Raw genomic sequence first — 27,929 nt, forward strand, 5'->3', positions numbered from 1 at the left:
TTCACCCTAGTCCTATTCATTAGTTCGAGCAAGATACAACTTATTCAAAATGAAGGAAGGGGAAACCCTCTCAGTTCACTATTTGAATTTCAATAATTTTGTTTATTCCCTCTATATAAATTTCTGATCATTGAGATTCATAGCAAATTAAGGGTACTATCCAGTATAGCTATTATCCCTACTTATTCTGTTGAATAGAAATGATTGAGGCTTTGCCATCCGGAATTGTATTAGGTCTAATTCCTATAACTTTGGCCGGATTATTCGTAACTGCATATTCACAATACCGACGTGGTGATCAATTGGATATTTGATCCTGGAATATCCTCCAATATCATTGGCCTCCTACTTTTCCTGGGAGGTTAGATTCCATTGCTCGTTCCAGTTGGAATGAATTGTCGATAATTATGAGGGTTGGATTTGATAGGAACATAATCATGCTCTGTAGGATTTGAACCTACGACATCAGGTTTTGGAGACCTACGTTCTACCGAACTAAACTAAGAGCGCTTTCTTTAATATTCAGAGATGAAGGAAAAATACCTTTTGTTGATACTCTTAGAGCAAAACACTTTCGCATCTGATACGATTCAATTATTTGATGTTCCTGTCGAATCGATATCAAATGATCTTTCATTCCTTTCTTTCCATAGAAAAGAAGGGAAAGGTAGGGATGACAAGATTTGAACCTGCGACATTTTGTACCCAAAACAAAAACGCTACCAAGCTGCGCTACATCCCTTCTAATCATTAGACAATGTTATTTTAATTTTATTTTATAGAATTCGAAATCTGTTTCCCACATTTTTCCACCTTCATTTCTCTTCGGTCTCGTGAGTGAAAAGACTTTATACATGTAGGGTCTATTATCTAGAATATCACTATTAATTATGGCGACGAAACATCTTTTTCCTTTTCTATAAATAGGACCACAGCCCGGATCACATTATATATATCATCAGTTCCGAGTTTTCTCTAGGATTCATAACTATTGATACAGTTGAATCACTTACACATTATGATCAATAAGGAGAATTTACAATGCAAGATCTAAAGACCTATCTTTCCACAGCGCCTGTGTTAGCTATTTTATGCGTTAGTTTTTTAGCCGGCCTATTGATAGAAATCAATCGTTTTTTTCCAGATGCTCTTATTCTTTCCTTTTTTTAATTTTTTTCCTCCCCTTAAAGCCAAGGGAAGAAATTAGTGCATTCAGCCCCAAAAAGGATCTAAGTTTAGGACTGGAAGGGGGTAGAATTCAAGTAGAAATATCGATCTAAAGATTCTTTCCACATTCAATTTTGTGAGTAAAACTGAAAACTCACTCCTGATCAATCATTTTTTTACTTTCAAATGTTTCACCGTAGGATCTCCGGCTATCAACTTCTATCCCTTTTTCCATTTTTCTTTTTGAGGTCGAAAAGCAAAACCAATATTCAGAGTAAGTTTATGGCCAAAAGTGGAGATATAAGAGTAACAATTACTTTGGAGTGCACTAGTTGTACCCAAGATAGTGTTTATAAAAGATTCCCAGGGATTTCTAGATATACGACTCGGAAAAATCGACGCAATACACCTATTCAATTGGAATCAAATAAATTTTGTCCCTATTGTTACAAGCATACCATTCATGGAGAGATAAAAAAAAGAGATTAAACGTACTACTCCTACCCATGGATAGGAATAAATCACAGATATAAAAAGAAATGGTATTTCAACAAGATCTTTAATGGAACAATATTTTAAAAAGATTTGGAATAAATAGTATTCAAAAGGTTCATGAAACAAACTATGGATAAACCCAAGCAATCTTTTCATAGACATTTGAAACCAATTCGCAGACGTTTGAAATCAATTTGTAGATATTTGAAACCAATTCGTAGACATTTGTCACCTATTAGGTCGAGACATCAGATCGATTATAAAAATATGAGCCTAATTAGTTGATTTATTAGTGAGCAAGGAAAAATATTATCCGGCCGAGTGAATAGATTAACTTCAAAGCAACAACGTCTAATGACTAATGCTATTAAACGAGCTCGTATTCTATCTTTGTTACCTTTTCTTTATAATGAAAACTAATTTGATCCATGGAAAATAAGCCTACTCCTTAATCAAATCGGAGTTGGAATATCTGTTCGATAAAGATGCAGATCTTGAGTCTATTGTTGAAAAAGTCAACAGGATTTCATTTTTGGAAAAGAATTGGATTGAATTCTTTTCGTTCATTTCCAATCCAATATGAAAAAACTTTTCAATATTTCGACCTTCTTGGAGGGAATTCTCCGGGAGAATCTGTTCTATCCATTCCATCTTTACCTATTTATTTCATCTATACCTAACCTATTTCATCATACGATAAGTTGTTAAAGATGGTGGAAAAGCAATTACTATCTAATACAGCTATTTGTGCAAGTGTTTTACGATTTGGAAGCAACTACCTCTTGTACAAATATTGGATGAATCTATTATAAGAAACCCCATTGGCACGAGCTGCTGCATTGATCCGAGTAATCCACAAATGACGAAGATCTCTCTTGCGTTTACCTCTATCTCGGTGGGCGGAAACTAAGGCTCTAGCTTTCCGTTGGTTAGCAGTTCAAAAAAGTTTCGAATGGGCCCCTCGAGAGCCTGATACAAATGCAAGAATTTTTTTCCGACGTTTTCGAGCTATATATCCACGTTTCACTCTGGTCATTGAATTTTACTCTCATGAATCGCTAATATTTTTCTTGGTTAGTCATTTGTTTTGTTTGGTCCATTGAGAATAACACTGATTCTTCTTATTTAGAAAATAAAAGTTCCAATGGCTTTTGCTACTGCAACCTTCCCAACCATAATTCCCTTTGGATAGGCATCTTCCTGGTAGGCAAGGACTGGGACCTTGTACTGAGAATGAGAAAAAATCATGGGTTTCATCGTTTCTATGGTTCTTTCTCCAACGGTAAGGTCCTCTCTATATGCCGGAGCCTTTTATTCATTTTCGAAATATGAGATGAGTATGTTATCGGTAACTTGTATAGTTTACCATCTCCAGCTCTACTCTTGAATCATTAAGTAATAAATACTCTCATTACAAGATCTATTAATACAATAACGACATGTAATTCTGGGGTTGGCCAGGTAGCTGACCCTGTTGTTCCGTTCTCACAGCAATATGAGCATAAACTTTATGCTTCTTCAATTTGCATGATTTCCCCGCTCAATGGATTGATGACCATTCACTACCAATAAGGAATTGCTTTTCATCCCACATCAAGGTGATTGGATTTGCACCAATGGAAACCATAAATTTCATCCCCGGTAAGGTTAGATGATGGATCTTTACTTGATTACAGCGGGAAAATTCTTCTGTTATTTCGTTGTAAGAATTTCCCAGTCTGTTTAAGTTTCTGATCCAAATGAGTCGCACATACACCCTAGCACATACTCCTCTACGCTAAGGACATCCTCGAAGAGCAGGAGATTTTTTTCTATTCTCTATTGGCTGTCTTGCATTTCTAATAAGTTATTGAATAGTGGGCATTCTAGCTGTATTGTATGCAGAATCAACTGGTTCGGATTGATCCTAACCATACCATATCAGGTGATTATGAAATGAATCACTTCCCCCCCCCCCCCCCCCTTTTTTTGAAAAGGAACAAAGAGATCACAATTTACAGTTCATTATAAAAATAAATTAAAAAGAGGATCTTCCGCTATGAGATTAACCTTTCGCTACGACATCAACAATGCCATAAGCTTGGGCTTCTGTTGCTGACATAAAAACATCTATGTTCAGGCCCCGTTGAATTACCTCTCAGGGTTGGCCCATTCTTTCTATATAACATTTGGTTATGTAATCGCGAAGCATCGTTACGTGTTTCGATTCGTTATGAAAATCTGCAGCCAATCCTCTATCAAAGAAGCCTCTTCTTTCATGTCCATTATGTCGGACTTCTCTGCTGCATCTGAAACGTCCATCAACCCCGTGAAATCCAAGTTGTTCTTCTTTAACACTCCACTGCCCATTTGCAGGAACATTGCCAAACTCTTGGTCATTCCCATTAGTACCCTCCCCTCCACTTACCTTGGTGTTCCCCTTACAGACAAGCCTCTCTCCTAGGCCACTTAGGAGAACTTGATTAACAAGATGGAGAAAAGAATTGCCAATTGGACCTTCAGATCTCTCAATTTGTCAGGTTGTCTTATCCTGGTAAAATCTATTTTACAGGCCATCCCGCTCTACTTGTACTCGACTCTGGCAGCCCCAAAAGTGATTTCAAACAAAATAAAAAACCTTCGAAGGAACTTCTTATGGAGAGGTGTAGAGATGAAACAAAAATGGCCTCTAGTGGCATGGGAAAAAATCTGCAAGCCCAAAAAAGATGGTGGCCTGGATCTTAGAGACATAGACCTCTTGGGAAAGGCCCTAGGAGCCAAAAACTTATGGAGATGGATTGCAAACCCCAACTCCCCTTGGGGAATCCTATGGAAAGAAAAGTATACCCCCTCCCTCTCGCAAGAGAAAATCATCAGGCTAAAAGGAAATATCAAAGGTTCAGCCATTTGGAACCAAGTGTGGGAGAACAGGGACGTCATTCAAAATCATAGTTTCTAGGAAATAGGAAATGGAAACAAGGCTCTTTTCTGGGAGGATGCCTGGAAACAAAGGTCGGAACTTGATCAAGATCATTATCACCAAATCAAGGCTGATATACAAAACAGAGGGAAGATCAAAGTCAACTAGTACTAGAAAACGAGTGATGAAAATGACAGATGGAGAATTTGGATGGAACAAGAGGATTGGACTCCCCATATGAACCCCCAAGCCTAGTCGAACCTCTCATTAGAACTACAAAAAATACAAGTCCTCCATGGCTCTGCCGAGGATCAGCTCAGATGGGGGACAAACTCAGCAGGACACTTCAATTTAAAAGAAGCCTACAGATACATAGTAAAGCAAGATCAACTTCAACCAAAACTGAAGTGGAACGCAATCTAGGATAGGAAGCACTGGCCGAAAATATCTATCGTTCTATGGTTAGTCATGCATAGAAAGATTTTAATGTGGGAAAACCAAAAAAAAAGGCCTTTATTGGCCCACCAAGATGCCATCTTTTCCAGCAAGAAGAAGAAACCCCCAATCATCTGTTAAATGTATGCCCACTCACGTCCAATTTATGGGATTGGATTTCTCTAGTCTTCAACAGCTCTGATCGGGACCCCTCATCTATTCAAAGTACCATCGCAAACTGGAGATCTGTCTTCTCCTCACATCCTCTAGTTAACCACGCATGGAATTTAATTCCTGGTCTAATCTGCTGGGCTCTGTGGAAGGAGCGCAACGCAAGAATCTTTTGTGGCATCTCCACCCAAGAGGAAATCATAATCTCGAAGATCAAAAGTGTGATCCAAGAAAAAATGACCTCTCTACCTACTCAGATTGTCAAAGCCCCTCCCACCTTCTTCGAAGAGAGAATTCTCTCAATGTTGGATCTCCTTCAGATCAAGGTCCACGAAGTCACCCCCCTCTCCAAGCTTGAAAATAAAAAAAACACCTGGAGGCTGCCAGAGAAGGGGACTTTCAAGCTCAACTATGATGACGCAGCTAAGGGGAATCCAGCCCCAACCTATTTTGGAGGAGTCTTAAAAAACTCTAAAGGAGAGATAATCAATATAGGTTCAGCCACAAACAATGCTGCAAAACTTCATGCCCTCAAAATGGCATCACCACAACGCACAACCTAAAGCTTAGTCCTATGATTATAGAAGGAGATTCCACGTTGGCCACTCAAATTGGAAAAAAACTTCAGCAAGGCATCGAGGTGGACAAAATTTCTAAAAACTGGTGCCTAAACAAAATAATACAACAGATCAAGTAGGGAATTGACAACATGGCAGGCCTCCACTTTCAAATAATCAGAAGGAAGGGAAATTAACTCGCAGACAGACTGGTGAATGAGGGTACGACTGGTACCCTACGCTTGAAGTCCCAAGCATGGAAGGAATTGGAGGAAGGTGAACTCTGTCATCAATGTGCATCAATCAATGACGAAGATAACCACTCTATCAAACAATAACTGTTTGCATACCCTTCATCATTTCAAGGTCGATTCTCTGTTCCGTTGGAAGGACAGGTGGATGGCACACACGCACAGACTCATCCTTGGCTTGCCTGATTCTAGCGCCTGCGATGCCACCTCCCCTCTCCCTTGTGTGACCACCGCCTCCTAGTCACATCCTCTTTGCTCAGACATTCCTCCACCGCCATGCATCAAAACTTCACATGCTTCCCCTTCTCACCCCTTCTCCTTGCTCTCGGCCTCCCACCATCACCCAACGTCTATTTATTTTCCCCTCCCCCTTCTTCCCCATATTCTTCTTTCTGCCTTTATCCCTCTTCGTTGGTCCTTCACACATTGGTTCCCCTCACTCCCTAGCCCTTTTGCTTCTCTCATGGCCTCGAAGAATTGCTCCACCCCTGGTTCCAATTGGGGAGGTGCACGCAGTCGCGTAACCTTCTACTGGAAGTCCCTGTGTTCACCCCCCACCACTCGTGTGGAGACTTCTACAAGGTGCACAGCTCTATGCTACGTGGCAGCGGTAAATCTTGAAACTCAACAGTGCATTGCCGAATTAGAAGCCCAAGCAAAAGTTTTCCGTAGAGAGGTCACTACTGAGGAAGTTGACGCCAACTTTGCTTGGATTCTGGACCATGCCTTCCATCAAGTGTGCAAAAACCTTTACGCGCGAACTATCGAAACATGGTGGCAAATGAAAACCACCATGGGGTTAGCAATTCAGGAGTAGGAGGAGCGCACCACGACACTGGAAACAAAAATTGACTGGATGAATGAGAAGTTTGTGATGTATGTCAAAGCCATCCACCACTGTAGATTCATTACTCGGGACGTACCGCAATACACAGTTATCAAGAAGAAGTCGATGATGAAGGTCCATTCAACTGCTTAAGGATCCCCAAGCATCAAGAAAGAGGTCGTTGGGGTCTCCACGAGTCAACAGAACACCACCGCGCAGCAGGAGGGAAGCTCTAAGGAGACCCCCATTCGTTTGGACGAGGATTTGGTAACCATCAACTAGGAGTGACTTCGTCATCTTCCTTTTTGTTTTTCTTCCTCCGTAAAGACCTTTCTGTCGCAGAGAAAAATGACTTTTTCTTGGTCGGCCTCGCTACAGTTTTTTCTCTTCTCTCAATTTCTATACTCTCATTTTTTAGAATGTTGTAAGAGGGTTCCTCTCGGTTTACACCTTTGTACTCAGAACCCACTTTTGTCATGGTTGCATTGTAAAAAAGACAATTCTATGGCCACTTCAAGGATTTTGGTTGGGTCTTGTGTCGGGGTCTCTCTCCCACACAACCCAAATTATGTAATCTGTCAGTTTCCACAGTCATATATTTTATCTTATTCACAAAAAAAAGTGTGGAAAATCTTAATTATGTGCTCCAATATTATATTTACTATTATTTAGAAATAAAGAATGGAAAAATACTATTTATAGTCTTTCTTTTGAATTGAAGAGGTATCGAAGGCTCAGATGAATATAAAATCCATTTATTTTCTTTTTACTAATGAGAGAGAGCAATTTTTAATTGTATTTTTTAAAATTATTGAAGGATATTTTATGGTTGATGGTTATTTAATATAAATATATTATGAATTGGTTTTTCTAGTTTTTCTAAAAATGATGTTTTTTCATTATTTCAAATAGAAAAAACATATATATATATATATTTTAAATCACTGAAGTTATAGTTTGCATATTATGTTATTTAAAAGATTATAGATTATTCAAAAACAATGTGGTGGCAATGTCCAATAAAAATAAGAGCAGTGGCATCGCTACCAGGTGGCTCTTCTTTATTTAAAATATGTTTTAAATATATAAATTGATTCAACACTCTTAAAATCCACTATACAATCATGCAAATTATATAACTCAAATCCAATAAATCTCTACCAAACTTTGAATAAAATTGTTTTGAAAATATACTTAAAAAATACCAAAATTATATAGTAGTTAAACTATACTTTTGAAAACTTATTTTTATAATAAACTTTATTAATATTAAAACTTAATAACCAACATCACATCATGCATTAATTATATATAGCCATCAATAAAATACCTTTAAAAATATTAGATAAACATTTCATAAAAGTACAAATTTATTTAAGTTAAATGTTTTAATAATATATATATATATATATATATACACACACACAAATGGATGAGAGTACTTGTCTCTTGATTTAGATATAGAATATCTTTTTGGTTATAATAAATGGATGATAATTTGGGTGTTGTGATTTTTTATTCTTTTTTCGCTAAATCTTAATCTTTGTTTCTTAAAATGGTTTTTGATTGCATATATAGATTCAACACTCTGAAAAATTCCTAATCGCTCAAATTCAAATTATAGAGAGTTTACAACTTAAACTTGTAATTCAAAAAAAACCTTATCAAATTCTGAGCAAATTATACTAGAAAATATGTCATAAAACCTTCCAAAACATGAAACATATAAATTACATTATATATATACTTCTTCTTTATCCAAAACAACAAATTAAATGTAGATTAACTGAATATTTAAAAGAATTTAAGTTAATAACAATGAATAAGAACTTACTTTATTTTACAAGTTGCATCTTTGCACAAATATGTGTAAGGGAGGAGGTGGGATGTATGTGCGTGCATGCATAACTATGTATTATAATTTTATTTTTTCTTTCCTACATTTACCAATATAATTTTTTTAATCTTAATTATATGATATTTTATTTGTTTTATTTTTCTTAATTTATTAGATATTAAGAAGGATAAAATCAATCATGTGCAAATTTTCTTAACAAAAAAAATTGAAGAAAAATTTGTAGGTTAAGATATTTGATCATTTTAGCTTTTAATAGATGGGGTAAGATATTAACTTTTTCATAGATTTTTTTTTAGGGAAATTAAAGAATATTTTCCCATATAATTGAACAATATATCTAATAAACTTGTTAACATAAGCTAGTGCTCATAATCTAAGGGGATTCAAAATTTGAAATATAATACTTGTAATCTAAAATCAGTGGAACTAGTCTTTTTGAACTAAAATTAATAATAATAATAATAATAAATGTTTTTCGACCTTAGACAATAGGAAAGCATAAAAATTGTATAAGATGCTTTTTTATGCTTTCCAGTCCTTGATGATGGGTGGAGGGCCCACTCGAAATGTTGGATGAATTAAATCCTTTACATAGTTTCTTCTGAAATTTCTCTTAAAAAAAAAGCTCTTTAAAATCTAATGCATAATCTATTTTAATAATTTAATGAATTTGGAAAAGTTGTTAAAATTTAAGTTAATTGAACTGGTGAAATCATATTAATTCCTAATGCTTTACCAACCATTGTTTACTCCAACAAACATGGACATGATGGCAGTGGTAAAGATAACCATGACGCGTCATTTCAAAGCTCTAAAAGTCACACTTATTCTTCATGTCATTGACACCAAAGGTAGCAGGGTCACTGCTCCTTTTGGGTTTTATGATCGCATTGCTCAAGATACAACAACTATTTCATGTCGTTCTACCTATGTTCCATGTTTTTTTGCAGATGTGGTTTGTGTGCAGTTATTCCTGCCTCAACACAGTGCAATTACAGCTGTCAGGCTCACAACATGTCTGAGTACGTACTCTCAGAGACGAGTGTGTATTCTCAGATTTTTCTAGCATTGTCTCACGGGTGTTGCTCATTTACCATGTAAGTGGTAGAGTATGCACACAAATTCTTTGCTTTAATGTTTGAAAGAGAGATTAATATGGAGTTTGTTAAAACATGTAAAATGTTTGATGAAATTCCACAATAAGTGGGGTTTTCTACTGAGTTCCCTGTTTGTAGCCTGGTGTCGATGGTTTTGTAGGGAAGCTCAAATTTTGGAGTGATGCTTATTGTGCCCCAGAGTATGAGGAATTACCAGGTCTCTTGGCTGAGCTATGGAAGTTGTTGCAGGGAAACGTCAATGTTTTTGTTTTAGAGCTAGGGAAGTTGCTAACATTTTGTGTGTTGTGGTTTAGTGACTCCGCTAGGGATGCTTTATCCTCTATCCTTGGGATGGACAAAGAGAGGGTTATGGATGTCATCAAACTATTTGTTGGAATGCCTATAAGAAATACCCTGAATGAAGATCACAAAGTGCTTGATGAAAGCCTCCTGCTAGGTAATGGAGACATGAATATTCAAAATTTTCCAATCTTTATTAGATCCATGTCAGGTGAGTCCCTCTGCTTCCATGTCAGGGCAACAGATGTTGTGCTTGTACTGGTTGACCGCATTCAATTACAAACAAGAATCCCTATGGGGGAGTTGCATCTCCTCTATGGAGGGAGACAACTAGATATGACAAAAGGTCTTGGAGATTATGATATCAAGAGGGATTCCGCCATATTTTTAGTTGTAGGCTTGAAATATGGATCCAAGGGAAATTGGGCTTGCTTGGCAACAAAGTTTAGATCTTTCAAGGATGCATTGAATATCGGATCCAGTTCTCAAACACCTAAGGATCTCTCTGAAAAATATTTTGTGGTGGAACACTTTTCAAAGTCTCCATCGCTGGAGGTGGATGATGATATTGTCAAAAGAAGGGTGGAAGAGTATAAAAAACAAGCAATCATATGCAAGTGTAATTGCTTTTGGCCATTGTCGTCTGCCCTTCGAAAGTGGATTCATCTAAACTGGTCCAAAAATATAAAGTTGTTTTTTTGTTTGAAAGGTTATTTTGTGTTTTTCTTCATAAATATTGAAGATCATCAAAAGGTTTTTAACAATGGCCCTTGGTTAAGGGATAGAGTTGGCCTTTCTATCTAGTGATGGTTCCCAAAGTTTAACCCTCTCACTATGGAATCTATGCATGTTCCTGTGTGGGCTAGACTTCTGAATTTTCCCGTTCAATGGATTTGGAAAGTGATGCGAGAAGATATTAGAGATTGTATAGGTCTATTCATCAAAGTGGATAGTGACAAATTGGGAAATAGGTTCATCACATTCATTTGAATCTATGTTGAAGTGGAGCTCCACAAACTGTTACCAGATAAAATCATCCTCAAGTGTGACGGTAAGGATTATATCTAGCCATTGGATTATGGGAATACAACTTTCATGTGAAAAAGGTGTCAGCATCTTGGGCACCTTTAGAATGCCTACCTTTCTCCTGAAGAGGTGTTTCGTCCCCAGGTGCCAAAGAAAGCTAGCCATGGGTGGAGAGATCTGAAGTGACCAACTAGTTCAAAGAGCTCTTCTAGCTAGAAAAAATAGGTTTCTCAACATGTGAACTCACCCCAGGTCAATTTAGCATCTCCAGATCTAGTTTTGTCCCCAACGACAACAAATCATCCCTCCGTAGAGGAGAAAAACCTGGCGAAGGACAATGATTTATTGTTAGGATTAATGGTGTCGGTTCTTTGTGGCTAGAAGAAGTCCCGTGAATTTGACCATTCAGATATCGATAAGATGGAGTGATCCCGACTGAATCGGTAGTTATGGAGCCATATCAGAAGAACGAGGAAATGGGTAGATCGTCAACAATTGTAGATAACATTGAAAGATGAATTGATGTAAGTAAGCAAAGGGGAAAAAAAAATAAAAACCCCTGATTAATCCTGATAATTAATATCAAGAAGTGAAAGAATGTAATCTGGCTGGTTTTTGGCTTATTGATGTAATCTATATTTTTGGATTTAATAGAAGTTAATTTACAAAAAAAAAAGTGTAGAAGAAATTGTATTATATCCTCAAAATCTATCAGGGCTTTTTTTACTCTATCTCTCTAATGCATAAAGAAGGATAAAATTCTAAAATTAATTCAAACATATACGATTAATGCTTAGAAGTGTGTGTGTGTGTGTGTGTGTCTGTGATTTGGGAGATTAGCCTATGGTATAAGAAATTATGATATAGGGACATCTAAGCCATTAAAATTGCTTGGATATTGCATCCAACTTGGATCACACCAACTTTTAACATAGTTGGATTTTATAAGTCTCCTTAATCAAAATTGCCTTATAAAATGAGACCATTTAAAAACACACAATTTTTTTCTTTATTATAATTTCATTATATCTTGCTTTTAAATACTCATATTAATATTAAGAATAAATTTAGCATGTCTTCTATATTATATTGTGTGTCTATATATATATATATATATTGTTTATCTTTTATATTATAATAGATTGGATTTCAAGGCCATAACCATTTACAAGCTTCTGCGACTTCTATTGCTTCAACGTTCTAGTACAATCACAACAAAATTTTATTACCTCTACAAGCTTTTTGCATTGCTATTTTGCATTGAAACCTCCCATAGACTTTACAAAATTGCCTTGCAAATAGTTCAAACTTGCAATATATACAAACATATTATTTAGGATGCTCTTGAGGGGCCAACTTCATATTCTTTTTCCACTGCTACCTCTTTGCCTCATGACCATCCACCCTCAAATGTCATACCAGCCGTGACAACTTCATGAGAGTCAGGTCCCAAATCGAAAAGACCATGCTTGGAAACCAAAGTCTCTACATTCCTTGCATCTTCATTTAACTGCACCTTCAACAAAAGGACTTATGTCTCGAGGCCAGCGAAATTCCTTTCTATTTGATTCTGCAACCAATCAAACTTTTTCTCCATGAGATTAAACCTTTTCTCCTCCTCATGCTCTATGAGCTCCAATATTTTGATTATAATTTCATACATTCCAATTAGCACCTTGAACAACCTCTCCATTGATTTCTTCCATTGATCCAATTCGCCTTTGTGAACCTAGCTCTCCAAGGCAACCATGAAAACAAGAATTGAGCTCCAGCTATGAAGCCACTAAATTGAATGAATAGGATAATAAGGAGATAAGAATTTCCCAGGGACCTTGCCTATTTAACATTTTTTTCAGCATTACATCATGACGATCCTCGAGGAAAAACATTAATTCTAACATTATGTGAGTTCTCAAATTGAATGCCTCTATCATTCTGAATAAATTTGAGATGAGGGAATGTTGCAAAGAATTTATAACTCAGACTTCAGAGGATTTCGACTGGATCCCTGACCTTAGGAAAGATTTTGATCCCAAATTATAACAAGTCCTCGCTCTTATCTATCTGTATAGACTGTATTTATGATCGGACAAGGGATGGCATGTGGTGAGCTCATTACTTCCACATGGATATGCATAAAAAGTGACGGTGCCAGAGGAGTAGAGCGCCAAATGACAAGCACCATTTAATTCCTTTATTTCAACTACCCATAACTTCCTTCGCGACATCGGATGACCCATATGCACTATAACCATTCAATTTTTCATGGAATTAGGGAGAAGTTCCTTACTCAATCATTTGTTTCTATAGTCCCTTGCTCAAGCTCATATTCATGCTTAGCAAGCTTGTTTGACTCATCATTTAGGGATCTAAGAATATGGAGGGACATCTCATCCAAAATTTTGCTTTGCATTGCTATCCTGTGGACAATTGCAAAGGAATGAGAGTTGCTTCCTGATGCCACATTGGAAATCTACCTAATGACAATAATAGAACCCCCCAGGACCTTTACTTTCTTTCTCCCTTTGTTGATGTTGATCTCCAAAACTTCCCACGAAGCCCAAAATTTAGCTTGATTGTTTGTTGCTAACCTCAAGCACTAAGAAAAGTATATACCATTTGTTCCTCGGGGTAATAGATGACCCCTCCCACAGTGGAATTTGAATCTTGAATCTCGCAATTTACATGATACTTCATAACATGACAATTTCCAATTGAGTTGCCCCCACAAGCTGAAATATATTAATATCAATTCTTCTGAAGATTAAATAGTTGAAGTATAAATTAATTAGTTTATATAGATTTTAGTTTTCATTAGATTTAAATTTAATTTTCAATACAAAATTGAAAAACTATGAGCATCATCCATCCTACAACTCAGAAAATTATTCTCTCACATTTAAATGTTAAAAAAGAAAATTTCAAATTGATTGTAACAATAGTTGTGGTAACTAAGAAATCTAAGGTTCAAATCCTTGGTTGTAACCCGGAGAGGAAAAGAGGCCATAAACCCCCAAAAAATTATTGGTAGCCCAATATCACACAAACTACAAACTTTTTGTAAGTTATTAAAAACAAAAAAAATATTTGTGTGGCATCTTCACCAATATATCATAAGTTTCATCTACATATGTTACGCAATGCTTACATCAAAAGTAGATATCCTTATTATTATCCTGTCGCAGGTAGGTATTCCACATTTGTTATCACGTTGACTATGAATTAATTTGTTATTTGACTAAAAATCATATAGCACTTTCATAGTCATTTGATCCAACTATATTTATTTATTTATTTTCTTTACAATAGATTCAACTTGGTGATGTTTGTCTGTAATCCCTTACTATTTCATATACATCTTAACATATTAAAAACACTTCAAAATTATTTAATCTTCAATAAATTTATCAATAAAACATTAAATCTTCAATAAATTTATAGAATATTTTTTCTCTTAGGGTTTTCACTGTCGACCACTTTTCAACCCTATATTCCTATTTATTATTATCCTTGGTGCGATCAATTTTCCACATTCTCTCTACATCTTGATGAACCAAAGTTGGGGGTTCGAAACGCCAATCATCTAATACAACAAATGTGATGGATCCAGAAAGAGATTTGCAAAAAAAAATAAAAAATTATATCATTATTTAATGTTGTTATATTTAGTTTCACCGTTATTTTATTAATATCATTAACCACAAATGTGAGAATATTGTTGGAAGTAATGATTCCATGTGTATTACAAGTTGTGAGTGAGTATTTCGAGGTGTTATTCTAGCACTACAAGAAAAAAGGTCATTAGTGAGGGTCATGCCTGTGACGGACCTTTAAGGTCTGTCACCAATGTCGCATATGGTGACAGTCTTTAAAAAAGCGTTGTTGTAAGTGTATATAGTGATGGTCCTTTAAGGTTTGTCACCAAAGCCATTTTCAATGACACTTTTGGTGAGGGTCGTTAAAGGCCCGTCACTAATTCTCTCTTTGGTGACACTTTTGGTGAGGGTCGTTAAAGGCCCATCACTAATTCTCTCTTTGGTGACACTTCTAGTGACGATCTTTTATTGACCATCACCAATGATCTTTTTGGTTACTTTTGGTGACGGTCAATAAATGTTCATCATCATTGATCATTCCAATGAGTTTTTGATGATGTTTCATGCTTGTGACAGACCTTTAAGGGCCGTCACCAATGTTGCATATGGTGAAAATCTTTAAAAAATCGTTGTTATAAGTGTATATAGTGATGGTCCTTTAAGGTTTGTCACCAAAGCCATTTTCAATGACACTTTTGGTGAGGGTCGTTAAAGGCCCATCACTAATTCTCTCTTTGGTCGCACTTTTGGTGAGGGTCGCTAAACACCCATCACTAATTCCCTCTTTGGTGACACTTCTAGTGAGGATCTTTTATTGACCCTCACCAATGCTATTTTTGGTTACTTTTGGTGACGGTAAAAAAATGTTCATCATCATTGATCATTCCAATGAGTTTTTGATGACGTTATGTACCTATTACTATATTTTTTGTCAAAAGATAACGGTTTAACACCATTGTTGTGGAGTATTTTTCATTATGTGTCCAAGGTCATAGTGGTTATAATAGTCAGTCAATTTTTAAAGAAGTAATTAGTGTGTATAATTTCCCTCAAGTCATAAGAATATAGTTTTCCTATGAGTCAACACATGATTCATCTCTATTAGGTTTATCATCTAGCAAATTTCTTTTAAATAAAGTTCCACTAGTGTGTGTAGGAACTATATTATTTTATACATAATCAAGCTCTATCAATTCTATGAATGAGAGAGACCTAACACTCCTCAACACTCATGGAACACCTTAACATGCTTTGGAACAGTACACTAACATTCCTTGGCACCTCGCATGTCTTGGAACATCTTTGTACCTAGAAAATCTTGTCATGAGTAGGACACCCAAGCACATGTTGGCATGCCCTAACAAAGCACAACACTCCCCTATCATGTTTTGGCATGCCCTGTAGTCCCTAGCATGCCCTGGAACACCTTGGCATAATATTACATTGACAAACTTTAGCACTTGGCATGTATTGGAACATACTATTAGTGTGCCTAGCATGCCCCTTTTGAAAAAGATAAAGTCTCGACTTATTAACCCTCTTATGTGTTCATTTCCTTTCATTTTAGCTTGGTTATTCCTTTTGTTGCCTTGAAACTCCTTGATGCATATTGGCATACTCTAGCACCCTGCACATCCTAGCATGTCTTAGCACCTGGCATGCCTTCGCACTATTTGGCACATGTTAGCACACCCCGGAACTACCTAGCACACTCTAGCACTTCTTGACATTCCATGATATTCCCTGGCATGCCTTACTCATGATTAGCATACCTTGTCACTCCCTCCTTGGCATGATAGCTAGCACTCATTGACACTCCCCGACACACCCTCATATTCAATTCCATTCATTTTGACCTAGTGCTCCCTTCTGTTGTCCTAGTACTCCCTAACACTCCTCAGCATGCATTGGCACTCTCTAGCACACCTTAGCACTCTTCGATATGCTCTGCCACTTCATAGCATGCATCACACTCCCTGACGCACATTGGCACTTGGCACGTGTTGGCATGTTTGGCATGGTTTAATATTAAAGTTATTTGAGATAAATTATTGGAAACTATATGAGAAGAAACAGAGGAGGATTTGGCACTTAGAATGCATTGACACTTGGCACTTGGCACCTAGTGTTGGTGCCAATACCCATTTTGCACACCCTGGCACTTGGAACATCTTGGAATCATGTCGCCCGGACACTCTATCATGACTTAGCGTTGCCTATCATATCATGTCACTCCCTCCTTAACACACCTAGAACTTGCTGACACTCCCTGTCACACACTCTTATTTATTCATTTCTATGCATTTTTACCTAGTGATCCCTTGTGTTTCCCTGGTACTCCCTAAAACTCCTTAGCACGCATTGGCACACCTTGGAACTTGACATAGCTTGGTATGCTTACCTAGCATTCTAGCATGCCTTGGAACTACCTATCACACCTTGTCACCCCCTCCTTAGCAGACCTGGATCTCACTTACACTTCATTTCCATGCATTTGAAACTGGTGCTCCCTTCTATTTCCCTGGCACTTCATCTTCACACTCCCTAGCACACGTTCACGCACACCCTGGCACTTGACACATCTTGGCATGCCTATAATACCTTGGAACCATCTAGCATGTGCTATTACTTCCTGATATTCCCCAACACACCTTCATACTCCCTAACTTTCATTCCCTCGTAGATAGCCTTACTTTTTTGCGACTTGGGAACCCAACCAAGTCATTGGAAAACAAAAGTTGTGCCCAACCCAAAGTCTCCCTTTGTCTGAAACTAATTGTCAAACCCCTTATTATAACCATAGGATTGCCTCCTAAAAGTATTATTCTGACCTTCTCCTAACACACATTATCCTTGAGACACTTGGAATCAATTGACATTCCTTGGCACATGCTCTTATTCGTCCGTTTCCATGCATTTTTACCTAGTTCTCCCTTATGGTTTTTTTGCACTCTCCAACACTCCTCAACATGCATTGAAACTGTCTGGCATGTGTTAGCATGCCTTTTCATTCCTTGGCATGCCCTGAAACTCCTTAATTATCATGCCCTCACAACTGCCCTTACTTTTTTTGGGACTTGGGAACCCAACCAAATATTTCCTCGACGACAACAACCTGACCAAGTTACGATTACTACAACTAGATTCTGCCTTGTTCATGTAAGAAATAAATATAACTCATATTAGACTACTCATGTCCAATTTCAACTTATCCCACTTAACAAGTTACAAGTTACCAATTCAAGGCTCACATCTAACCATCATAAAACAACTACGCAACATAGTTTGCATCTTGACATGCCATAACATCTGCCACATCTAACATTCCCTTGGAAACACAGTTTACATCTTCTTGACTTGGGAGTTATTCTTTTGTAAATGTGACCCTTGACTATGCCATGAAAACCCTCCAAAACATTCTTAAATGATGGGAACTCCTATTCATGTGTGAAGCCAATGAAATATTTGATTTGTGCCTTAGGGAATGTAAAAAATACCCTTAATAGAAAACATGTGTACAAATTTGTAGCCAAGTACCCTAAATATGAGATGTTTTGACTTGTGCAATTGTGCTTCCAAATATGTGAACTCAGCAACAAAACATGCCTTAAAATACATAATGTCTCTCAACATATGAAAGAAAAAGTAACCCTTACGCTAGGCTTCCTCCCTTGGAAATTTGGGACTTTTGTCACAAGGTATCTTCTCTTCTTTGGAAAGAGAACCTAAACAAGCTTTTAGATGTTTCTAAATGGAGTACTCTTCACCTATGTCCTTCTCCTTTACGCCACGTGATACAAATGCCAATTTTCATATTCTTGACTATGGCGTTCTTCTTTTATACATGTGACCCTTGACTATGCCGTGAAATTCTCCAATATATTCTTAAAGGATGGGAGCACCTCTTCATGCATGAAGCTAGTGGAATGTGACAATCATCCAAAATTCCTCCAAATATGTGATTTGTGCCTTAGGAAATGTTAAGGATACCCTCAATGGAAAAATGCATAAAGATTTGTGGCCACGTGCCCTAAATGTGAGATGTTGCCACCTGTGCAATTGTGCCTCCTTTTGATGCTCAAATTGGCACCCTAATTGTGCAAGACTCACAAGGTGTCACTTTGTGTCAACTCAGGGTTGTTGGCATTGTCACCTTATCAACGGACCCTCTCACTTTGGATTACTTATTGAATCTTGGGGTTATCCCAAAGCACAAATTTATGGCTTATTTTATGTGACTAGATCACTCGAATTGAAAACCATCTTTACATTGGATGGCTCAACATCCTGATGATCCTTATCCTATTGACCACAACTTTTGTATTCATTATTTCTTTAATTGAAACCCCTCTAGTAGATATTGATGGTGTTCATGAGCCTATTTTTGGTTCTCTTCTTTATGGAAATAATATTATCTCCAATGCCAGTATTCGATGAATGGCTTCATAACAAGGACCCTATGAGCCAATCGTCCATGTTGTCGATGTAGTGCCCACACGACACAAACATTAAATGGTCTATCATAGCCAAACACTCTATGATGGGTTTCAAAGATACCAAACCTATGACAATATGCTACATTCTATTGCCAAAGCCTGTAAGAAATGGAAGAATTATATTCTACCAAAGGAAATGACCATCCACACAAATTGTAGGACTTTTCCTACTCTAGATAATCCTTGGGAGTTAGTGCCCCTGGAATTTATGTCATGTTTTCCCTCAACCGAGCATGGTAACGGATGTGTTTATGTTGTTGTTGATTGCTTCCTTAGGATCGGATTTTTGGCACTTTGTAAGAAGTTTGTGGCAACAAAATACACTTGTAAGTTATTCTTCGAGCATATTTTGGTTCACATTGGGTTTCCAAATACCATATTTCTTGATAGGTATAATAGGTTACTTAGTATTTTTTGGTTCAACCTTTGGTCCATGATGGGCATCAAGCTTGACCAAATCCACTACCTTCCATCCCTAGATTGATAAATAGAAAGTAGTAGTCAATAGGATTATTATAGATGTCTTTAGAGTATATAATTCCGAGCATCCACATACACGTGTTGAAAGCCTTCCATATTTTCAACATAAATTCGACATAACTCTTCATATTTCTATTGCCACAAGCCTTTTTAGGTGTTCTTGGGGTCTCAACAATTGGAACACATTGACGTAGCTATATTCATGGAAAAACACATGAAGTGACTCCTATACCTGGAATGAGATAAGTAAAGAAACCAATTTTGAGGAACGTATCCGACAAATTCAACAATGAATTCATGATATTTTGTAGAAAGTTTCCAACTCCAAGTACAAGTAGATACACAATCCATTGGGTTCGACATAAGTTTCAGGTTGGTGACGAGTTATTGTTGGACTTGCATAAAGGGCAATTGACAAACTCCTATAAGAAGCTCATACCACTTTGACATGAGCCTTACACTATCACTAAGGCTATGGGTGATAATTCTTTTGAGGATAGCCATAGGATGATTTATATTACTTCAAAAGTAGGTAAATGTTAAAATAATTTATGCTTCATGGGGTGTAGGTCTAGAAAAAGTTCCTTAAAAAAATAAAAGAAATGATCACACCATTACATACATAAATTATTGTGATATTATACTTGACAATAGATAACTACATAAGAGATTTTAAGAATTGACATTTTAAAAATTTATTTTATATCAAAGCATATGGATCATTATGACTAATTATTTAAAATATTACATCGCTCTAATATTATTTCTCTTATGACTAAATTTTTTAAATATTATCACTCTAATACTATTTCTCCTATGAATTTTTTAAATATTATCACTCTAATATTATTTCTCTTACATGCTCCAGGTTCGAGAGATGAGAAGACCATTGTAGGCGGGCCATATCTCTGCCTTTCTTGTTTTACAGTCCTCTCTACCTCAGATTTCCATAACCCAAAACGTTTTTCTATCCATTTGGGGGATGAAATTTCCTCTGCCAATGTAGGAGTGGGAGTGGGAATGGGAGTAGGAGTGGGAGAGGGAGCACAGTTGAACCACTCTTTAAATCGATATCAATCTAAAATCTTACCCAAATGCAAGCACAAACGAATATGAGGGATCGGATTCGAACCCCACCATCGTGGTTGTTGTGATGGTGTTGTTGAAGGCATTAGGGCGAAAATGTCAACCAAGATGGATTGAAGAAAACTCCACTGCGTTTTGCCAAGGCGTTCAAGGATGGAACAAGAGGTATGCATTCAATATGCCTATTTTTGGATTTGATGGCCTCCTATTATCTATTACTAGTGTTGTTGGTATCTATTGAGGACAAAGATCAGAACTCTTTTCGCTTATGTTCATGTACTTCTTGGAGAAATGCTCCTTAATCATGGTCTTTCCTGTGCCCTTTTTTTACCAGGAAAAGGTTATATTTTTATTCATGGATATTATTATAAAAGACTAGACCTATTCATCTCTAGATGTTACCTCTAAAAAATTATGCATCTTTTGCTTCTTTTTGTTGTTGCATACCTCTAGGTAGGCTAGTATACAGTTTTGATCCAAAAAAATTAAACAATCCTCTCATACAAAAAATGTACATTCAACTATGAGAAATAAAAAAAGAATCCAAGAGTCCATTGATAAAAGGAAAGGCAAGTGGGAATATTCAGTGTGCAGCCCATTTAAATCTTCTTAAACAATCCATTCCCTAAGCTAAAGCTCGAGACCTTTTGACAGGAGATCTGCCCCTTGACTTCTTTCTCTGAAAATGTGAGCAAAGGCAACTTGGGTAAGCCCCTCAACAATACCAAGAATTTCCTCATTAGTGATGGTAGATATTTGTAGAGTATACTACCTATTGAGTCATTTTATAGCACATTGAGAATTGTCAAATATTAGAAATTCTAGAACCCCATATTCTGTTGCCAGAGTTTAGATAAGCTTTAGTGCCATCAACTTAGCCTTGTTGTTGAACCCTTTACCAATGCCTGCCTTAAATATGATTACATGAGACTCACTGGTATGCAAGATGTTTCCTGCCCCTCCCAGTAGGGCTCACCTTGAGAGGCGCCATCAAAATAGGCCCAAGGCTTTGAGCGATCAATTCTGTGTTCTGCAATAGGACTGGAGTAGTTCTGCAATAAGATTGGAGTAGCACATTGGACAGGGTTTTTCACTAAATATTTCAAAGCGAAATGGTCAGTGAAAAACTTGAATGGGCCTCCTAGTAAATAGTTTATGAATTTTTGGAGTGAATATACCATCACAAGTGCCTCCCTCTCAGTTGTAGTATAGTTCTTTTCTACTGTGGACAATTTTCTACTAGTAAAATAAATCAGGTGGTTGAGGTTACCTTCCCCCGACTGAGCCAGAACAACACCCAGAGAAATGCCTGATGCATAAATGTGGACATGGAACTATTTGTTCCAGTCAGGGTAGACCAGGATCAATGTAATTACTAGTTTTTCTTTCAGTATGTTGAGTGCACCCTCACATTCTTCTGACCACACGAATCATCCAACCTTCCTCAATATCTTTTCCATCGGTGCAGTAATCAAGGCGTAGTTGCGGATAAACCTCTTGTAGTACCCGGTATGTCCCAAGGTGGATTTGAGCTATTTTACACTTGTGGGTGGGTCCATATTCATGATCACTGCAACCTTAGAAATATCTACACATACTCCTTCTTTGCACACTATGTGGCCCAAAAGTGTGCCAAAAGGGACTGCAAATATGCAGTACTTCTTCAAATTTAGCGAGATCTGTAGTTGTATACATCAATCGAACATGATTCTGAGTAGACTGGAGTGTTTCTTCAGCATACTATAGACTGTCCAGTCATCCATATAGACTTCTAGGAACATGTGGACATAATCTCTAAAGGCAGAAATCACAATTCTTGACAACACCGCAGGTGCATTCTTGAGACCGAATGGCATAACATGATAGGAATAGGATCCCCATTTCATGGTAAATGTAGTTTTCTTCTTATCCTCTTCTGCGATCCTAACTTGGTGATAACTAAAGAATCCATCCGTAAAAGAGTAGGCTTCATTCCCTGCTACATTATCTAGAACTTCATCACTGAATGGTGTAGGAAAATGATCATGCACACAAGCGTTGTTCATACTGCGGTAGTCCACATAGACCCTTATCTCTATAACGTATTTCTTTTTTCATATCACAATTAGACTTACCCACTCTGCCTCGTCCATCAGAAATATAAGCCCTACTTCTAGCATCTTGTCTATTTTTTTTTCACTTTCTCCTTAACCCTCAGGTTCAGTGTGTATGGTCAAAGCTTTATTAGCTTTGCATATGGTTTTAACATGATTTTCATCTTCCCGATATCTCCCTTGATCCCCTTCATTTTCGTGATTGATGAAGGGAACAATTCTTCATATTCTCTCAGGAGGTCAAAAATTTCCTTTGTAGTCTGCGTATCCTAAAATATCTAATTGAGGCTAACTTGGGTTTGTCATCGGTCTCGATGTTATGTTTCCGCAACTTTAATGGGAGTAAATGTGGATCATCATTGACATGTCCATCCTTGATATCCCTTTCCTCTTCAGTTTCGTGGAATGACAGATGTCATAATTCCTCCAGATCATCTTTATCCGGGTCTTTGTCCACCTTCCCACAGGCTATTGCTTCATGATATCTGGACTCGTAGATATGTTGTAAAGTCTTATGATCTATGAACCCCTCCATTAGCTGACTCGAGGTGAGAAGAATCTGCTTGACAGCCTGCAACACCTCAGTCAGCCTCTTTTTTTGGTCTAAAAATCAAAAGCTACTGGAAAACTAATAAACCAAACTCTCCCAGTCTCCAGTATGTTTCCTTATTTCTTATTGAACATACCAAGATTTTGGAAAGGTTCTTAGGGTGTGTATAAAACCATGCACCCATAAATCCTTTGGAACACCTTCCCAATTCCATCTGTCCTTACAATTTTGCAAATGTTGTCGAGGGTTAGAGTCCCCCTGTATTTGACGAAATCTTGAGCGTACTCCCCCACTTGTCTGAATCTTAATTCCATGGCTATTTTGATCTTCTCCCATTCTCGGAGCTAGTCGCGGTGAAATCCCCAACATATTGGCGGTGTTGCTTTTAATGCGATATTTAGTAGAGGTACTTTATGTTCTTCAATAACTGTTGCATCAATCTTGTTGATAAATGAATTTACTGAATCTATACCATTAAAGATAGGGAAATCTCGTACCTCAGTGCATTTCCAATTGATCCAACATATTGTGGTGCAACGTCTAGTGTTGATTTCATATCCACCCCGCTGCCAATTATCCCCATTTCCATTGGCGGGGGTGGGTCCCTATCACCTTCTAGACCCACTTTGGTTGCGGTCGTCTTTGCCCTTCCCACTGAACTTCCTTCCATACTTTCTCCCTCTTCTATATCTCTTAACACCACTCCTTCTTGGTGTAATTCCTTCTATCGCCTTTTAATCACCTGCATGGCCCTTAGCCATTTCTACACCATACGTGCTCTCCTTTGCGCTCTTAGATCCCTGGCCTTTCAAAAGTCATCTGCATCCATCCTCGTGACATTCTCATAGTTCCCCGCTTAGTAGAATCCTTCCCTTTAGGTCCTTCCCCCAGTACTAGGTGTTTACACTATCATGCTTGGGTTCTAGAACACCAACAAGCCCTCTTCCACCATTAAAACCTTAATCCACAGGGTAACCTCTTTCTGTAGCTTCCCTTGCAACCCCGATCAGAACATGACTTCAACTTTCATTAGTGTTTTAGTGGTCATTGGTTTCTCTATAATCTTAGGCTTTCATTGGTAGCTCGCAGTGTCAATCCATTCGGATATCTCAAATCTACTTACTAAGTGTGACCTATTTTTGTTATCAACAATAACATTCCTCCATGAATGTCAATAAAGAGGGATAATATTGGCATTGATTGTTCTAGGTATTTGTTTAGAATAATTTGAAAGGCCTTGTTCATGAGAAAGTTAGTGAAAGATAAACATTGTAAACTTTTACAATATTGAACAATTTCTCCAAAACCTTCAAGTAGAGGTTTCTTATCACATGATCTAATTTGTTGGGATCAATAATATACATTATAAACAAGTGAGAAGAGAGAAATTTAGTTTCTTGCAACAATAACCAAAGTTTCATTTGTCATTTGACAAAAGAAGTTAGTACATAGGTGAGGCTAGGCCAACCCCTTAAAAATAATGATAAGGCCTTACTCTTTTGCAGTTCCTTGACCAGAAGGGTCTAATTGAAAAACACATAGTTCCTTTAAATATTTGTAGGTTGAGGCAATCACTTCAAGCACTCGAACTTCAAGATAATCCAATATTTGTAATTTTTTACAATAATAAATCCATTATGCACACTCCTCATCATAGAGTTGGGCAGAGAGGGAGAATTCTTGATTGATTCCAACCTTGTAAATGAACAACCTTGCCTACTCATTAGTTAGACTCTCCACCACTAGTTGAAGAGGTATATGTGCCCTGAATCAAGGATGATATCTTAACACGAGTTATCGACACTTGAACATAGTTGCCATGGATCTCATGGACAAAATATGGAGAGACTCTTTGAATCTTAGGAAACATTTTCTCATAATCTATTTAATGTATAGGTAGTACGGCTTCAATTTTTTCCATTTACTGGGAAATCTCACCCAAAAAGTCAACCATTGAAGAATCAATCCTATGCTAAATCGCACCTACCTTCTCATTTTTAAGATCTTTGTGAGCTTTCACCTATGACCCTTAAAGTTAGTTCCCTTTAGCACCTTGAATGGTGGAATATAAGGCGTTGTAATAGGAGGAAAAATCCATTCCCCTTTACCTTTGTCAAGACCTTTAGAGACACCTGTAATCTATACCCCTCCTCTGACTCAACATGAAATTTTGTTTTTTTCCACTTCTTTTACAAACCCTCCCTTCAAGGGAATCCTTGTAGGAAGAGCTTGTGGTTGAAATATTATGAAAAAAAAATTGGGCACACTATCTCTTTACAAATTTTCAAGGGATGGGTATTGGAAAATAACTGTCTTATCTTCTATAACTCTTAAAACCTTCTCAACACATAAGTGAAACAACAAATTGATAATTGGATTGAAAGATAGATCTCAATGTTCAAGGCCAAACTCAAATAGAAAGAATCACAACATGGATTAAGCATTGGAATTAGGTTTTGGTAGAATAAAGGACTTCCTTTCAAGGCAATGACCTTGTTTTTAGCATTCTCAAATGGAAGGTTTAAAACCTACATTAAAAAGGGGATATTTTAACCTTAGCCTTTGCAACCTTTTCCCAAGACGAATCTATTTAATGGACTATCTTGGATATGTTAGGTCTTGGATTTATAGAGTACCCAATCATTGCTTTTGAGGCCAACTCCCTAGATCCAACTAAAATTTAGTCCTATTGAATAGGCAACTTGAAAAATCCTACTAATAGGAGACATTTTTCCTTCCTTTTGATTTATTTACAACAAACTTTAGTGCCTCTCCTTTCTTATCTTCCTCTTCCATTCCCCAACAAAAAATCATTAATCTTATATCATAAACACTCTATATAGGTAAGCATTGGAATCATTTTCCTCAACTCATGGGGTACCTTTACACCTCAACCCATGCAAGTGGACCTAAGTCCATGGTACAACCCATCACACTCTAAGATGGTTCTAATTGTCTCTTCAAAACTAGGGCATAACACACCTTACAATGTGAAATGGTTAAGCCATCTGAAACTCGTGCACTTTTTGCCTTCATGGAACATATTCTAGCTAGTGTTAATCAAACACAATGCACTAACACCACTAACACACACCAAAAGTCCAAGATAACCGTAAGATGTGGCCCACACCCAAGCACTTAGACTACACCTCCACAAAATGCACCTTCAACTTTGGATGTCCAAAAAAAATACTATTCTAATCCAATATGGCCTATTTGTTAGATTTGTGTAATTCAATCTTTATCAAATCCTTGCACCTCCTTAACACCCCATGAGAAATATACTCCAATGGTCACCTTCCAAGTTCCAATACCTCCTTCTACAACATGAAAAAACCACCTATATATGTTGCAACAACCTTGCCAACCTCTTTAGTGGGTTGCACATATATTTCACATTTCTTCTTCATTTTGCAAAGTGGTAGCGCAAGGAGAGGCTATCAACTTCGATCAAAGAATGTTCACTTAGTATCACTGCCAAGTTGCCTTTCTGCAACTTGTCAAATGTCTTAAGTTAGCTTCACAACTTCTCATGGTGCATAACTTGCTTTTCTACACCTCTAAGTGAGACCACAACCCCCCAACCCCTCTAACTATTCCATCTCTTCAACCCTTGTTAGAGTCTTCTTGGACATGCACCCATGCCTCGAGTAGAACATAACACTAGCATCCCAAATGTGCATGCTCGTTCCATATTTTAATGCCTCGCGGAAACCACATCATCACACTATTTAAAATGAAATGTTTACATCTTAAGGCAAAGCACCTACTTTGCTTATGAAAACCTAAACTATGTGAGTGACTCGGAGAGGACTCCATTTTATCAAGATAAAAACATAGGGTCTTACAAACCCATTCACACAATAATTTGAATATATTTAACCTAGGGTACATACCCTACTCCTTCCAAATTTGTCATATGACTTTTAAGAAACTAACACTTGTTTTTAATTATTAAATCGGCTTACTATATACTCTCTTTTGTTTGCACCCACTTAATATGCAAGAACACTTAAATATTTTCAATACAAGCAAGTTAAGAGTACATGTTTCCTTCTGAGAGGTCTCACATTCAAATTCCAAAAATAGAGTATGTCCACCTCCATAAACTTGCATAAAAACAATAATCTTAAAATTAAATTATTATTATTATTATGATAAATACGCCAAATATGCAAAAAAATGTTTTCAAACACAACAAAAAAAACTTCCCAAGAGAATTAGTTTCTGAAATACAACTAAAAACATGCTATCAAAGAGAAAATAATATATAAAATAATGTATAATGTATTTAAGTGAAAATAATATAGTATATTTATAAAATAAAATAATGTAATTATTGTTTTTTTCAAGAGGGAAAATTTTAGCATATTTGAAAATCCCTTCTAACCCCATCTTTGTTTAAGTTCTCAAATGGGTAGTATATGTTCACTTTTCACAAGGCCAGAGCGAAAAAGAGATTTAAGAGAGTTGTGAATTAGGGTTATCGAACTCCACCAACTGATCTTCACTCCTTTCACTGCGCCAAGGTATGTTTTATTTTCAA

The sequence above is a fragment of the Pinus tabuliformis genome, chromosome J (genome assembly GCF_031772625.1).
Source record: "Pinus tabuliformis cultivar Carrire ecotype Pingquan chromosome J, CPIR1, whole genome shotgun sequence".
Lineage (NCBI taxonomy): Eukaryota > Viridiplantae > Streptophyta > Pinopsida > Pinales > Pinaceae > Pinus > Pinus tabuliformis.